The sequence below is a fragment of the Nannospalax galili genome, unplaced genomic scaffold, assembly GCF_000622305.1.
Source record: "Nannospalax galili isolate Female #2095 unplaced genomic scaffold, S.galili_v1.0 scaffold312, whole genome shotgun sequence".
Lineage (NCBI taxonomy): Eukaryota > Metazoa > Chordata > Mammalia > Rodentia > Spalacidae > Nannospalax > Nannospalax galili.
In genome coordinates, this window is record NW_008335967.1 from 6,933,768 (window position 1) to 6,951,444 (window position 17,677).

General features: G+C 37.3%; 1 protein-coding gene across 3 annotated transcripts in view; it reads left to right on the forward strand.

Moving 5' to 3' along the window:
- The window catches only part of Ccdc146 (coiled-coil domain containing 146), a 169,281-nt gene that overhangs the window by 6,661 nt on the left and 144,943 nt on the right, over window positions 1–17,677 (forward strand). The window lies entirely within an intron of this gene.

Here is a 17,677-nt window from a genome sequence, read left to right on the forward strand (position 1 = left end):
TGCAGGTAAAGATCCAAACAAAAAAGAAAACTATCGACCCATATCCTTAATGAACATAGATGCAAAAATTCTCAACAAGATATTTGCAAACCGCATACAGATACACATCAGAAAAATCATCCACCATGATCAAGTCAGCTTTATCCCACAGATGAAGTGATGGTTCAATATATGTAAGTCAATAAATGTCATAAATCATATAAATGGACTCAAAGACAAGAACCACATGGTCAGCTTAATAAATATAGAAAAGGCCTTTGACAAAATTCAACATGCATTTATGTTCAAAGTCCTAGAGGGAATTGGACTGGAGGGAACATATCTCAACATAATTAAGGCCATGTATAACAAACCCACAGCCAACATCATTCTAAATTGAGAAAGCTGGAAGCATTCCTATTGAAATCAGGACCCAGACAAGACTGTCCACTATCTCTACTTCTCTTTAACATAGTATTTGAAATGCTTGCAAGAGCAATAAGAGAAGAGCAGGAAATTAAAGGAGTAATAATTGGAAAAGAAGAGATCAAATTATCCCTTTTTGCAGATGACATGATATTATATCTAAGAGATGCCAAAAAATCCACCAGAAAACTCCTAGAAATAATTAACACGTTCAGTAAAGTGACAGGTTACAAAATTAACCTACAAATGTCTGCAGCCTTTCTTTATACCAATAACAAGCAGTCAAAGAGCACATGGAAACACTCCCCTTCACAATAGGTGCAAAAAAAAATCTGAAAATAAATATGACCAAAGATGTTAAAGACCTCTACAATGAAATTTTTAAATCTTTAAAGAAAGAGATTGAGGAAGACATCAGAAGATGGAAGGACCTCCCATGCTCATGGATTGAAAGAATTAATATTGTGAAAATGACCATCCTACCAAAAGCCATTTATAGATTCAGTGCAATGCCAATCAATATTCCCATGACATTTTTCACAAAATTGGAAAAAACAAAACATCCTAAGATTCATATGGGAGCACAAAAGACCTCAGATAGCCAAAGCAACCCTGAGCACTAAGAGGAATGCCGGGGGGATTACTATACCAGACTTTAAGCTGTATTACAGAGCTATAGTCATAAAAACAACATGGTACTGGTACAAAAATAGACCCATAGATCAATGGAACAAAATTGAAGACCCAAATATGAGTGCATTCAATTTCAGCCACCTGGTATTTGACAAAGGGGCCAAGAACATTCACTGGAGGAAAGACAGCATGTTCAGCAAATGGTGCTGGCAAAACTGGATCTCCACTTGTAGAAGAATGAAACTAAACCCCTATCTTTCACCCTGCACAAAAGTCAATTCCAAATGGATCAACAACCTCAATGTAAAGCCTGAAACTCTGAAACTGTTCGAAGAAAATATTAAGAAAAACCTACAAGATAATAGGTGTAGGAAAGGATTTTCTAAACTGGATATCAATTGCTCAGGAAACAAGGACAAGAATTAACAATGGGACCTCATGAACCTAAAAAGCTTCTGTACATCAAAGGAGGCAAACAGGGAAGCAAACAGAAAACACACAGAATGGGGGAAAATCTTTACCAGTGACACATCCTACAGAGGTTTAATACCCAGAATATATAATGAACTCAAAAAACAGAGAATCAAGACAAGAAGCAACCCAATTAAAAGGTGGGCTAAGCAGCTGAACAGAGAGTTCTCAAAAGAAGTAAAATGGCTATAGAACATCTTAAAAGATGTTCAATATCCCTAATAATTAGGGAAATGCAATTTAAAACCACTTTAAGATTTCATCTTACCCCAGTCAGACTGGCTAAGATCAAGAGAACAAATGATACCAAATGTTGGAGAGGATGTGGGGAAAGGGGAACACTCATCCACTGCTGATGGGGCTGCAAACTTGTTCAACCCCTATGGAAAGCAGTGTGGAGAACTTAAAACTACAAATGAACCTACCATTTGACCCAGTTACACCACTCCTTGGCATATATCCAAAGAACTCATCCTATTGCAGAGACACTTGTACATCCATGTTTGTTGGTGCTCTTTTCACAATAGCTAAAAGATGGAAGCAACCTAAGTGTCCCTCAGTTGACAAGTGGATAATGAAAATGTGGTTCATTTATACGATAGAGTTTTACTCAGCAATAAAGAAAGATGAAATCATGAAAATTGTAGGTAAATAGATGGAAGTAGAAACTTATATACTAAGTGAACTAACACAGACTCAGAAAAAATATCGATGTATGTTCTCCCTCATATGTGGATCCCAGATCCAAAACCTGATAAGTGATAAGCTACTGGAACCAGGATAATTGAAAGGAACCAGGGAGGTAAAGTAAAAGAAATAACCTGAAAGAGAATAACAATAGGAAACAGGCTTTAATAAGGGAGATATGGCCAAAAATTGGGTTAGTTTAAGGGATGGGGGAGGGAAGGGTATACAAAGAACCTAGGGATAAGAGGAAAGAAAGAGCTCAAGAGAGGTAGGACCATAGGAGAAGGGTATTACTAAGGGAGAAAGGGGGGAAATGGGTGCACTTTAAGTGGGAAAACTACGTTGGATGCATGAGACAATGCGAGATATAAATAATGCCTAGTTAGTTTTGAAATCTAGAGGGAACCATATTACTCCTACAACCTACTGACAAATTATACGTAGCAGATCAAGAAATATATGTCTAGGTAAGGTTTATCTGAGAACAATTGGTCTTTGCCCAAGATTTATCTACATGACAGACCGTAATTAAAAGTACCAGACTGGTGGAACTAACCTTCTTGGGTGTTTAACTGACATACTATGAGGCCTATACTAATTTGTCAGAGGGATATAAAGGACAGTTTTTGCTCCTTGCCCTCCTAGGTCGACTAGTTCCAGGGGACTATAAGTATCTCTCAAAATGTCCTGTAATTGTGGTGGGTCACCTGTCTGCTTGATCAAGGAGGCCGAGGAGACCACACCAGATGGACTTGAACCAGTGTCCAGTCTACACAGGGTCAACACAGAGGAATCACTTCCCCCATGCTTCCAAGCAAAGCCAACCATTGTCGAGCAGGACCTTTGACTTATCTTCACATAGCTGGAAATGGTAAAAAAAAGGAGCCAGGTGCTCGTCCCAAACCCATGTGACCCCTGAGTTACAGATCCTCAAACGACCTTAAGAGTAAAAATAAATTGGTTCATCTGGGCCAACTGTATGGCCTTAAACATCCAAAAGGAAAATATAATGAAAGATTAAAGGGGTCAATATAATTTCTTAAGAGTCCATATGCATAGCTAAAGGCTACATAACAAGTAACAATGCCAGATAGGAGATACCTTCTTTTGAGTTGTTGGCCAGGGTGAACAAAGGGACTCCCAAATAGTAACCCAGCATAGAACTGGGAAAATAAACTGCAGACTGATTGCTGCTAGAGGAGGAACAGCAGACCCTCCTAAAACAATGACCTCTAGATAGGCTGACTAGATTCATCTGAAGGGCAAGTAGTGGGGATTGGCTGGGGTGCCAACAACACAGCAGACAGTAGCAGGTACATCAGAGTATAAGGGCTCTAGTCGGGGGAGGGAGGCTATGGGAGGGTGCCATCTGGGAAGTGGGTGTATAGTCAAATAAAGTGGTTTGGGATGTTCTGTGTGATAGACACACACACACACACACACACACACAAAAAAAATAATTATATTTGAGGCCTTGTTTTAGGAGGAAGCATGGAAATTTATGTCATGCTAATTAGTAGAGGTGATAAACATTACCATTGAAACCTACCTGATGACTTCATAGACATACACAGGCACCAAGGATCCAAGTGCAACCGATTATGACTAGTAATAATCAGATGCATACAGATTACAGATGCATGCGCCAACATCTCAGTGTTAGTAGCAAAAACAATGAGTCTTTCTGTAAGGAACAATATATTCTAAAATGAAATGGAGATCTTTTTTAAAGGTTAAAAACTCATTCAATTTTATGTCTTACAGGGCTTATACTGAGTTCAATACTGTATAACTGTATTAACTCAACTGTGAACCTAGAAATTTTTACCCACTTGTGAAAGAGATGTACTCTTACTCTGGAGTGTGTTACTGAATATGTTAAATCCGTAGTGAAATACTTCTTCTAATCATGTAGTTATTAAGAACTCAAAATAATGATTAAAAAATAATAATTAGTAGATGTGAAAAACATTATCATTGAAATCTACCTGATGACTTTATATCCATGCTCAGATGCCAAGGAGCTCAGAAAGTAACTGAATGTGACTAGTAATAATCAGATATACAGAGATTAGAAACACATGTGCAAACATCTTAGTGTCAATTGCATTAAAACAATAATTCAACTATAAATCTAAAAATTTAGTCAATTTTGAAAAATATCATCTTAGCTCAGAAAATTGTTATTGAATATGTCAATGCTGTTGTAATGAAATGCTTCTTCTAAAAAAATAAGAATAATAATTGTAGTTATCTCTAAGCAGTGAGCAAGTGATTATATCTTCTGTGTGCTGGATAGCTTTAGTGTCAACTTGACACACCTAAGTTGAGGGAGCCACAATTAGGGAATTGCCTCTATTGGACTGGCCTGTGGTCATGTCTGTGAGGCATCTTCTTGATGATTGAATGATGTAGGAGGGCCCAGCTCAATATGGGTGGTACTACCCCTAGGCAGGTGGGCCCATGTTGTATAAGAGAATAGGTTGAGCGGTGGCCAGAGGAGCAAGCCAGTAAGCAGTGTTCCTCCATGGCCTGAGCTTCAGCTCCTACCTCCAGGTTCCTGTCCTGAGTTCCTACCTTGGGCTCCTTGATGAACTGTGATCTGGGAGATATAAGACAAATAAACCCTTTCCTCCCAAACTTGGTAGCGGTCAGAGTGTTTTGTCACAGCAATGGAGAAACAAACTAGAATATTCTGCATGTTGTCAATAGTGAACAACATGTTTTATACATATTTTTTATTGAGCTTTTAAAATTTCATACATTTCCTACTCAAATCTAGACCACCCCCCATGCCTCCCCCTATCCCCCCACTGAACCCTATGCACTCTGCCATACATGCTGAGTTCTATTCATTCAGGTGTTTGTATCCAAATTTCCTTCAGTATAAATATGTCCACTGGAGTCTAGTCAGCCCATCTAGTTTGTATGTAAGTCATACTCTCCCTCACCCAGCAGTAGTTCTCAATCTCATGCTGGCCTGCCACCTATTTCTCACCTCCCCTATGGGCCCTTGTTTAATTGAGCTGACGTGGGTCTTGTGCTTAATGCCACCACTGCCCCAGGCTCACATGAGCAAGCCTCCACCTCCCTGTATTCATGAACCAGCCCTGGCTCTTACAATCTTTCCACCTTCTCTTCCACAATGATCCCTGAGCCATGGATGGGTGAGGGTCCATTAGGAGTCCCATCCTATACTCTACAGTCTCTTACTCTCTAAAGCTTGGCCAGTGTGGCCTTCTGAGTGTAATGCACTCTGATGTACATGGAAACCTCACTAGTACGAGTTGAGGGGTGCTTTAACCTTCTCTCTACCTCTTATTCTGCTATGCTTCATGTGCCTTAATTGTAGAGATTCAACTGCACCTAATACTGGGCATCTTCCAGGCATGTTTTCTGTGCCTGACCAGATGTGCAGCTCTGCAGTGGCCTCCATTTGTTGCAAAAAGAAGCTTCTTTGATGAGTGCTGTATGGCATGCTTGTCACTCTAAAGGAAGTCTCTTCTGTCTGGAACTATGCTCCCTGTCAAGCAGCTCCCAGGTTATACGTATGCATTAATGTTCAGACACTCTACATGCATATCTCATAGGGTTTCTAGGGCATCTTTTTCCCTCTAGGTTTCCTAACCCCCTGAGATTCACTGATTTCCACTCATTTTTCTTCCATCTGGCTTCCCTCCTCCTTCCCTTTATAGTCACAGTGCCCCCATTATTCCCACCCTTCCCCCAATACCTCCCGACTTCCACCATCTTTCCTCTCCTGACTTCCCTCCCTCCTCCACTCCATGTTCCCTTGCATGTCCCTCCCTCCTCTCCTCCCTGCCGATTACTCCCACCTTTTCCACCTCCCTCAGGTAACATCTGTTCCCTACTATCCCCCTTTCAGGTTGTTTCTTTTCCTTTACCTCCATGTATCCTTTCCTTTTACCTGGCTCCTGGTGTTACATCAGAATCTATATACTCACTTAATAAGGGATTGGTGCTGCAATCCACAAATGAGGGAGAACATACATCACTTGCTTTTCTGTGTTCGTGTTACTTAACTTAGTATAACACTCTAGTTCCATCCATTTACTTGCAAATTTCATAATTTCATCTTTCTTACAGCCTAGTAGAACTCCATTGAGTAGATATACTACATTTTCATAACTGTTCATCAGTTGAGGGACGTTTAGGTTGTTTCCATTTCTTAGATACCTATCTCTACAGTATGTTGAGTCCTTTGGGTCTATGCCAAGGAGTGGTATCATTGGATCATATGGGAGGTTCATTTTAGTTTTATGAGGGTTCTCCACACTGTTTTCCATAGTGGTTTCACGAGTTTGCATTCCCACCAGCGGTGAATGAGCGTTCCTCTTTCTCCACATCTTCTCCAGTGTTTGGAGTCTTTCATTCTCTTGATCTTGGCCAATCTGACTGGGGTAAGATGGAATCTTAAAGTGGTTTTTATCTCCATTTCTCTAATGACTAAGGATGTTGAGCACTTTTAAAGGTGCTTCTTAGCCATTTTTATTGCTTAGTTTGAGAACTCTCTGTTTAGATCTATCACCCATCTTTTTATGGTCGTTTATTTTCTTCTTTCTTTTTTGAGTTTTTTGTATATTCTGGATATTAATTCTCTGTTGGATGTGTAACTGGTGAAGATTTTCTCCCACTCACTGGGTTTCCTCTTCCCTTCCTTGGTTGTTTCTTTTTCTGTACAGAAACTTTGTGATTTAATGAGGTTAAACTTATTGATTATTGACCTTAGTGCCTGAGCAGCTGGTGTCTGATTTAGAAAGTTCTTTCCTACCCCTATATCTTGGAGGGTGCCACATATGTTTTCTTCTAGCATGTTCTGAGTTTCAGGTTTTATATTGAGGTCTTTGATCCATTTGGAGTTGACTTTTTGTGCAGGGTGAAAGATAATGGCCAAGTTTCATTCTTCTGCAGGTGAAGATCTACTTTTGCCATCACCATTTGTTGAAGATGCTATCTTTCCTCACTTGTGTGTTCTTAGCACCTTTGTCAAATATCAGGTGGCTGAAATTATATGAACTCATGTTTGGGCCTTCTATTGTGTTCCATTGATCTACATGTCTATTTTTTGTGACAGTACCATGCTGTTTTTATGACTATAGCTCTGTAATATAATCTGAGATCTAGTATGGTGATCCCCCCAGCATTGTTCTTTTTGCCTAAGATTGTTTTGGCTATCCAGGGTCTTTTGTGATTCCATATGAATTTTAGGATGATTTTTGTCAAGCTTTGTGAAGAATGTCATGAATGCCATGGGTATTTTGTTTGGGATTGCATTAAAACTATAAATTTCTTTTGGTAAGATGGTCATTTTCACAATATTGATTCTACCAATCCATGAGTATGCTAGGTCTTTCTGTCTCCTAGTGTCTTCCTCTATCTCTTTCTTTAGAGTTTTGAAATTTTCACTGTAGAGATCTTTAATGTCTTTGGTTAGGTTTATTCTTAAATATTTTTTTAAGGATATTGAGAATGGGAGGGTTACCTAGAGTGCTTTTTCTAATTGATTGCTCTTGGTATATAGAAAGGCTACTGATTTTTGTAGGTTGATTTTGTATCCTGCCACTTTACTGAAAGTATTAATCAATTCTAACAGTTTTCTAGTGGAATTTTTGGGATCTCTTATGTAGAATACCATATCATCTGCAAATAGGGATAATTTGACCTCTTCTTTTCTAATTGGTGCTCCTTTAATTTCCTTTTCTTGTCTCATTGCTCTTGCAAGACTTTCAAGCACTATTTTGAAAAGAAGTGGAGATAGTGGACAGCCCTGTCTGGTTCCTGATTTTTATGGGAATGCTTTCAGTTTTTCTCCATTTAGAATGATGTTGACTATGAGTTTGTTATATATAGCTTTAATTATGTTGAGGTATGTTCCCTCCAGACCAATTCCTTCTAAGACTTTTAACATGAATGCATGTTGGATTTTGTCAAATGCCTTTTCTGCATCTATTGAGATGACCATGTGGTTTTTGTCTTCAAGTCCATTTATATATTTTATTACATTTATTGACTTACATATGTTGAACCATCTCTGCATCTCTGGAATAAACCCCACTTGATTGTGGTAGATGATCTTTTTGATGTGTGTCTGTATGTGGCTTGCAAATATTTTGTTGAGTATCTTTGCATCTAAGTTCATTAAGGATGTGGGTCTATAGTTTTCTTTTTTGCTGTACCTTTACCTAGTTTGGGTATTATAGTGATGCTGGCTTCATAAAAGGAGTTTGGGAGTTCTTCCTCTGTTTCTATCTTTTTTAATAATTTAAGCAATATTGTTTGTAGATTTTCTTTGAATGTCTGGTAGAATTCTTCTATGAATCCATCTGAGCCTGGGCATTTTTTTTTTAATCAGGTGGTTTTGTATTACTGTTTCCATTTTCTTATTTTTTATGGGTCTGTTTAGGCTATTGATCTCCTTTTGGTTTAACTTTGGTGGTGGCCATGATTTTAGAAATTCATCCATTTCTTTAGATTTTCAAATTTAATGGAGTATAGATTTTTGAAGTATTCTCTTACAATGTTTTGGAATTTTTTTGGTGTCTGTTGTGATGTTTCCCCTTTATCTCTGATTTTGTTGATTTGGATTTGCTCTTACTTTTGGTTACCTGGGTTAAGTGTCTGTCTATCTTGTGTAACCTTTCAAAGAACCAGCTCTTAGATTCACTGATTTTTAAAATTTTGTTTGTTTGTTTCTATTTCATTAACTTCTGCTCTGAATTTATTGTTTCTTCTTGTTTATTAGGTTTGGAGTTGGTTTGTTCTTTCCTTTCCAGAGTCTTGAATTGTACTGTCAAGTCATTCACATGTGCTCTTTCTGATTTTTTAATGTAGACACTGAGAGCCAAAAAGTTCCCTCTTTGGACTGCTTTTAGGGTGTCCCAGAGGTTTTGTTGTGTTGTGTTATTGTTTTCATTTTGTTCAAAGAATACTTTTATTTCTTTCTTAATTTCTTCTTTGACCCATTCATGATTCAGGATTGTGTTGTTTAATCTCCATGAGCCTGTGTATTTACTAGAACTTCTTTTACTGTTGATTATAAGCTTTATTACACTGTGGTCTGATAAAAGGATAGAATTATTTCAATTTTTGTTTGTTTGTTGAGATTTGTTCTGTGACCCAGAATGTGGTCAATTTTAGAATAACTTGCTTGAGCTGCTGAGTAGAAAGTATATTCTTTGGTTTTGGGTGGAATATTCTGTATAAATCTGTTAGGTCCATTTCATGTAGTATGTCATTTAATTCAGATGTCTCTATGTTTATTCTTTGTCCAGCTGACCAGTCTATTAAAGAAAGTGGAGTATTAAAGTCATCCACTATCACTGAGTTTGTGTCAATCTCTGTCTTATAGTCCTGGACTACTGATTTTATGAAATTGGTGCTCCAGAGTTTGGTGGGTGAATGTTTATGATTGTAATACCTTATTGGTCAATTGTTCCTTTGATTAATTTGAAGTAACCCTCCTTATCTCTTCTGATGAGTTTTAATTTGAAGTCTATTTTGTCAGATATTAAAATTGTGACCTGCTTGCTTCTTAGGGTCATTTGCTTGGAATATTTTTTTCCATCCTTTCACCCTAAGATAGTGTCTATCCCTGAAAGCGAGATGACTTAATTGAAAGTTGTCTAAAAAAAAAAAAAAAAAAAAACCAAGGATTTTCTTTCTTAATCCATTGCACCAGCCTGTGTCTTTTGACAGGGAAATTGAGGCTATTGATATTTAGTGTTATTATTTCAAAGTATATATCATATACTGTCATTTTAGTTTCTTTGTGTTTGTGGTCCTATTTTGTGTTTCTGTTATAACACCTTTCTTTATCTTCTTTCTGTAGCCTCTTGGGCATACTCATTCCTTTCTTCAGTCCTTTGTTTTGCTTCAGCTATTCTCTGTAGTGTTGGTTTGGAAGACATGAATTCTTTCAGCCTATTTTTGTCATGGAAAATTTTCTGTTCCTCTTCAACTTTGATAGATAGTTTTTCTGGATAAAATATTCAGGGTTGGCATCCATAGTTTAGAACTGGGAATACTTTGTTCCAGGCTCTTCTGGCCTTCATAGTTTGCATTGAAAAGTCAGCTGTAATTCTGATGGGTTTTTCTTTATATGTAACTTGTTGTTTTTCTCCAGCAGCTTTCGGTACCCTCTCTTTGTTCTGTACATTTAATTTTTTTACTATGATATGCCACGAGGTCTTTCTCTAATGCCCAGCACTTCTGATCATGTCTTAATGTAAGTATTCTTTGTGCTTCTTGAATCTCTATAACTATATCTTTCCTTAATTTAAGGAAGTTTTCTTCTATAATCCTATTGAAGATCTGTTTGATGCCTTTGGTTCGAGTTTCTTCTTCTTCCTATACACCTGTGTTACATAGATTTGGTCATTTCATGTTGTCCCACATTTCCTGAGTATTCCATTCCTGTGTATTTTTCAAATTTTGCATAGACTTTGCTTAAGGAGTCCAGATCTTCAACTCTATCCTTCAGTCTTGATATTCTGTTTTCCATTTCATTCATTCTGCTTGTGAGACTTTCTCCTGTTGTTTCTAATTGGTTTATTGGGTTTTTCAGTCCCATGTTCATTTCCATTTGGGTTTTCTTCACTATTTCTATCTCTTTAGTTTATTCACTTTTCAAGTTATGAATTGTTTTTGATATTTCATTAAGCCTCATATTCATATATTCTTGGGCTTCTGTCAAAAGTTCATGCCTTTTCTCTTTGAGGTCTTTGAGTTGTTTGTATTTTCTTGAAGTACTTTGATCATGTTTATGATTGTTCTTTTAAATTCTGAATCCTGGGTTCTACAGGTATTTCAAGTTCTTGCTGGGTAGTAGACTGGTCAGAGTCCTCACTGAGCAGGTCTGTCTGCCTAATTGGGATGCTGGGAAGTTGGCAGTGAAAGAATAGCCTGAGTGAGGACCTATGGATCTATGGTAGGGTGTTTAGTTAATCTGGTTTTTGGATCTAGTCCTGGTACTTGAGCTGAAGGAATTGGAGCCTGCCTGTGAAGGAGGCTGGCAGAGGATGTGGTGGGGGTGGATAAGAGAAATAGGGTAGAGAGGCAGTGAGCTGAATCTGACTTACCAGAGTCCTGGCTGCACAGGTCTGTCTGCCTGATCCAGAGGCTGGGAAGGTAGCAGTGAGGGGACCACCTGGTGAGGACTTCACATTTTATATTTTTAATTAAAAAAATTAAGCACTTCTTAGTATATTTTGATCCCAAAGACAAACTCAGAAGAAGCTCAAAGAATTTCTTAACATCTCAGTATAAATGTAGATAGATAATTTCTTGTCAAATAAATGTAGACATCAGTAACTACTTTATTACTACTTTATGTTCAATAAGTGGGCACCAGGGGGCATGAGAGTTTTCAAAAGAAAAAGTAATCAAGCAAAAGGATTAAGTAATTCAGTTAAAGAGAAGGAAGGCACAAGCATTTGTTCACTTCCTGAATTATAAACTGTTTAAAAAATATCTTGTGTGATTTCTGTTATTCTTAGGGATTATTAATAAACTCAAAAAGATAATAACTAGCATTTCTGTGAAGTATTTAATGACTATGTAGGTAGACTTGTTTGAAAGCTGTATGTGAGACCACAGGTGCAGACACTGATTCCTTCTTTCTTTTCCTTGTACTGCTAAGGAAGTGCCCTGTACTGGCTCAGATAGCCACTGCAGTGCTAAGGAATGGTGAAAGAAGAAACCTTTGTCTTATTTGAGACCTACAGGGAAAAACATTTGATATTTCACCAGCATCTATTAAGTTTGCTGTAGATTTTTCAGATGCCTTTTCTTAGACTAAGGAATTTCAGCTTCTAATTTATTTACTTTTTGAGTGAATGTTACATTTTTAAAATGATTTTTACATGTATTAAGATGATTGTACTGTATAGTTTTTTTTAATTTTTATTTTGTGTATTAGTGTTTTGTCTCTAGCCCCAGTTTTTCTTTTTAAAATTTATTAATGTCTGGAACTGGAGAGATGGGTCAGCAATTGAAAGCACTGACTGCTCTTGCAGAGGACCTGGGTTCAATTCCCAACACCCACATGGCAGTTAACAAACCGTTCCTAACTCCAGTTCCAGGGAATTCAACGTTCTCTTCTGACCACTGTGAGCATTGCACAACATGGGTACACTTGCATACATGCAGGCAACACACTCATGCACATAAAATAAAAAAATAAACTTTAAAATTTTATTAATGTGGTATATTACAATAATTCTTAAAATGTTGAACTCTTGCTTCCTGCAGAAGCTTCATGCAGGGAACTTGCTCATGATATGTTATCCTTTCTGTAAAATTGGTAGATTCAACTAATATTTCATGAGAATTTTTATATTTTATGTTTATAAGAAATATTGGTCTAAATTTTGTTTGGATGTTTTTGGTGTCAAAATAAAATTAGAGGACAAGTATTCCTTCTTTTATATTCTGGAATAATTGTAGAAAGTTGATTTACAGTATTATGGCTTAGTTTTATGTATCCTGCTCAAAACTAAATATGCTTTCTTGATGTGGAGTCTTCGATTTATAAATCTTGACCCTTTCCCCATTTTCTTTGTCTCCTTATTTGGACATATATGTGAATCTCTCATTATATTATTTATGCACCTTAGATGTTTTTACATGATCTGTTATTTTTCATTTTGTGTATGTTATTCTGGATGGTACCCTCAGATAATATTCTAATCCACTGAGTCTTTCCTAATCATTGTTAGTCCCATGTTTACTGCCATTGAATTTTCATCCTAATGGTTGTATTTTCATTCTCAGGAGACTGATTTGCTTCTTTTACAAATCTACCTTTTCTTTAAAACTGCCCAATGTCTTACAGTTTTTAACCTGATTTTTGCCTCTTTAACTATTTTGAACTTGTTTAAAGTTATTCTGTTACATCTTGTTTGGGGTTGTTCTTTCTCTTTTGTTGTCCCTGGGTCATGATGATGCCCCTCCAACATGGTGGTATGTTAGCTTCATTCAGAGCCCTACCAATGTTCATAATCATGGGGCAAGTTTTCAGTTTTTAGATATTTTATTTTGTTCTTACACCATATCATTTTGTATTAAAAAGGTCATGCATACTGAAAATGAATAACAAGTATGAATAAAGCACCAAGAATAGTGTAATAACCCAGAGGCATATCTGTGCCATCGAGGCCAGCTTGGTCAAGTTCCAGGCCAGCTGGGGCTACAGGGAGACCCTGTCTCAAAAAAAAACAAAACAAACAAACAAAAGAATAGTGAATACTGTAATAAAATGAACATATTTTTGCCAAATATCCAATTTAAGAATTAAGATGCCTCCAGTGAGTTTTCTTTTTTCTTTTTTCCACATTTATCTTGAAACTTTTACCTCTAAGTAGGTTGAACTGAGAGCTATGAGAAGAAAAAAAGCCTTTTTCTATACAGAGAGTGTAGGAGACTCCCTTGGGCCATGCAGAGGCCCAAGAAAAAGACAACACTGAGTCTTTAATAGAGGAAGTGAGGTGATAGGGTAAAGGGACAGGGGAATACTCATGTTCTTCCCTTTTCCTACTCCTTTATGGGCTGCCCCAATTACATGGGACTGAATGACAGCATAAGGCAAAAATTCTAAGAGAACCCAATCTTTGAGACCATATGAAAGGGAACCCATCAAAATAGAAAGTGTAGGGGAAATCCCATATGGGAGAAAGGTTGAGAAGGTGGTTCCTCCTCTATGTTTGGACCTCTACAATAACAAAGTGAGCTCTGCCCCTGTGTAAGCATGAGCTAAGTACCCAAATACAGTTAAGACTTCGAGAAATTAATTACAATAAAATACCACCAAGGGCTCAGAACAACTCCTGAATTTTGCATGTGTTATACAGACTCACAAGGCATAGCAAAGGCTTTGAAAAGAAAACTTGAAGCCACTACTCACTGAAGACAGGACAGAAATTCTAGTCTGAATCTGACAAATTGATTGCCTATGGTGTTACTATGCCAACATTATAATTATCTGACCAAAAAGGGTGGGCCCAAACTCAGAGCACACTCATTCCCCCAAATATCTCTTGGAACCATCTGTCTTTTGGAACTGTACTAATAGAACAGACTTGCTCAAACTCCGTGGAACTATGTCCACAAGTCAGGCCCCACCCATAATTTTATTCAAAATGGTTTCTCCAGCTTCAATTGGGGAAGTACAAGCTTGGCTCCACTCTAGTCTTAACAGACCATTCTGCCTTTTCTTTTCTAGTTCTAGAATATCTCATTCACCCAAGGTCAAAATGTGTACAGCCTTTCAGAACTTTGATATGTTAATTCTCAAGCAAACCCGCATTCACTCAGTCTCTTTGGGGTTGGAGTACCAAATTGAGGTGGCCAAGGAAAAAAAGGTTAGTTGCCCAGATCACAAGACACAGGAGCACATGTTTTTGCTGGGGTTAATTAAAAGTCATTAGTCCAGATTATCTCCATTTACAAAAATCATCCTTATACTTTCCTATGAAAAACTAAAAAAAATTATTGGAAGATCTTAACATGACCCAAAGCATCACAGAATAGTATTTGAAACATCCAACATCTAATCCCAAATTGCTCAACATATCAAAAACCAATTCTCAATAGACAAAAATAGACACCAGCTTTATATTGTAAGACTTTATTTATAATAGCCAAACACTTTGAAACCACTCAAATGTCCCTCAGATAGAAATGGAAAGATGAACTGTCTTCCATTCATATAAAAAGTAATAATTAGTACATGGTTTAATGAATAATTCTAAGAAATATTTTCATTGGATCAGTGAGATGACTCAGCAGGTAAAGGTGCTTGCCACCAAGGCTGATGACCTGAGTTCAATCCTCAGGACCTACGGGGTGGAGGGAGAGAAGTGACTCTCCAAAGCTATCCTCCGACCTACACATGTATACAGTGGAATGCCCTTCTCCCCTGACCCCTGCAAATGAATAAATAGATGTAGAAAAAAAGAATAGTTTTTAAAACTTCTAGTGAGTGAAAGAAATCATATCCAAAGGATTACATACTGTGTGATTCTTTTCATCCAACTGTCTAGAAAAGGCAAAATAAAAAACGATGGAGGACAGATTAGTTTTTACCAGGGGTTATGTATGGTGGTAGAATATAAGTAACACAAGAGAAATATATTTTTTAGAAATGCAAAGAACTGTTCTGCATCTTGATTTTTGTTTGATTAGAGCATTTAACAGAATGCAAGGAACCATAGATGAAATTTAATTTTTTTGCTCTAAAATCCCATCTGTGAAGCACATGGCATTTTTTTCTAGTTTTAATTTTTATTGCCTTTTTGTGAATTTCATATAATACACCTTAATCAAATTTAGACACCCCCTCCTCCTCCCTGTCCCCTATAGCAGCCACCACCAGACTTTAAGTATTCTCTCATATATGTTAAATCCCATCCAATCAAGCATTTGTATCCAGACGTCCCTTCGTTTAAGTTCATCCCCTGGAGTCTAGTCAGCCTATCTTTCAGGTCACTCCCTTAAAGAAAAGCTACTCTCCCTCACCCCACAGTAATCATTTGTCAGTAGATCCTTGACTAGGGTTGGGACCTGCTACCCATATAGCACGTGACTTTGTAGATGAATTCTGTCAAACATTTTAGGAAAGGAAGTTACCAATTCTAACTCATTTTATGATACTGATAGCAGAATTATCCTGATTAAGAAAATTAGTCAAAGATAGTGCCAGAAAGTAAAACTACAAAACAGTATTCCTTAGTGATCAAAGAAGCAAAACCTTCAAAGCTATATAAGAAAGCCCAAATTAGCAATATGTGAAAAGTCCAATGCATCCAAGAGAAGTTTGCTCCTAAAATGTAAGATAAGAGTTAGTCAGACTTTTCAGCATTGTGACAAGAATACTTGACCAAAACGGAAGGGAAGCTTTATTGTGGTTCATGAGCTCAATCTATAGTCATTTGGTTCTTTTGATTCTGGGCCTGTGTATGGTAGGGCAGAGCATCATGGTGGAGAGAATGTGATAGAACAAAGTGGCTCAACTAATGGCAGATAGGAATAAGGGAGAAATAGGAAGGCATCAAGGTTAGGTACATGCTTTAAGAACACACCCAGTGACCTACTTCCTCCAACTTAGCCCTACATCTGAATAGCCCAGTCAATATGAACTCACCAGTAGGTTAACCCATTGATGAAGCTGGCATTTTCATACTCCAATCACTTCTTAGTAATGCCACTAATTGGGGACTGAGTCTTCAACACATGAGCCCCTTTTGGGAGACACTTCCTATCCAAACCAAAATTGGTGATTAAAGAAAACCTAATAAATGCCAGTAATCATTTGTAGACTTTTAAAAAAGAAAAACATGATTATCTCAATAGATTTTTTAAAAAAGCATTTGGCAAAATCTATAATCAATTCCCTCACAGCTTGAAAGAGAAGAGACCCTTCTCAACTTAATTTGCACAGCTATAAATTCTATAAAATTAATACCATGCATGGCCATGAAAGACAATGCTTTCTCACTAAGATCTGTAATCTTGATCTTTCTATTCCCACTTTCATTCATTCTTGGGCTAGAGATCTTCCAAAAGGTTGTAGGCTACTCGAGACTACAAAAGTTTGTAAAAGGAGTTCTGGTTTTAGATTATATATGTAGCAAGCTTGGAAATTGCTACTCTATCCTAACAATTGAACAGATCAAAAAGTCAGCAATTCTAAATGCTTATGTATGTCTAAATACATTCTTTTATATGTGAATTAATGGCAGTACTGATGGAATGAGTGAGAAAGATAAGGCTATTTTGTTTTTATACAGCAAAGCAATATAGTGTTATTTGAAAGATAATGTGGATTGGCTGGAAATGTATATTTTAAAAATCATGAGCAAGACTAAAATGAAATTTTTATATTTTATTATTTTTATTATTTTATGTGTATGAGTGTATTGCCTGCATGTATGTGAGTGCACCCATGTCGTGAAGTGCAATACCTCAGAGGTCAGAAGAGGGCTTTGGATTCCCCTGGAACTGGAGTTAAGGATGGTTCGTAGCCACCATATGGGTGCTGGGAATTGATCCTAAGTCCTCTGCAAGAGCAGTCAGTGCTCTTAATCACTGAGCCATCTCTCCAGTCCCTAAAATAAAAATTTTTTAAAAGAAATATAACTGGTATGCTAAGAAAGGAAAATAGACCTTTAAAAATATTTTGGTTAATACACGAAAGGCTGAAACAGGGAAGATAAAATAAGAATAAAAAGCAGGGGCTGGAGAGATGGCTCAGTGGTTAAGAGCACTGACTGCTCTTGTAGAGGACCCGGGTTCGATTCCCAGCACCCACATGGTGGCTATGAACCATCCTCAACTCCAATTCCAGGGGAATCTGAAGCCCTCTTCTGACCTCCACAGCATGGCATGACATGGGTGCACTCACATACATGCAGGCATTACATTCATACACATAAAATAATAAAAATAATAAATAAAATTTTCAAAA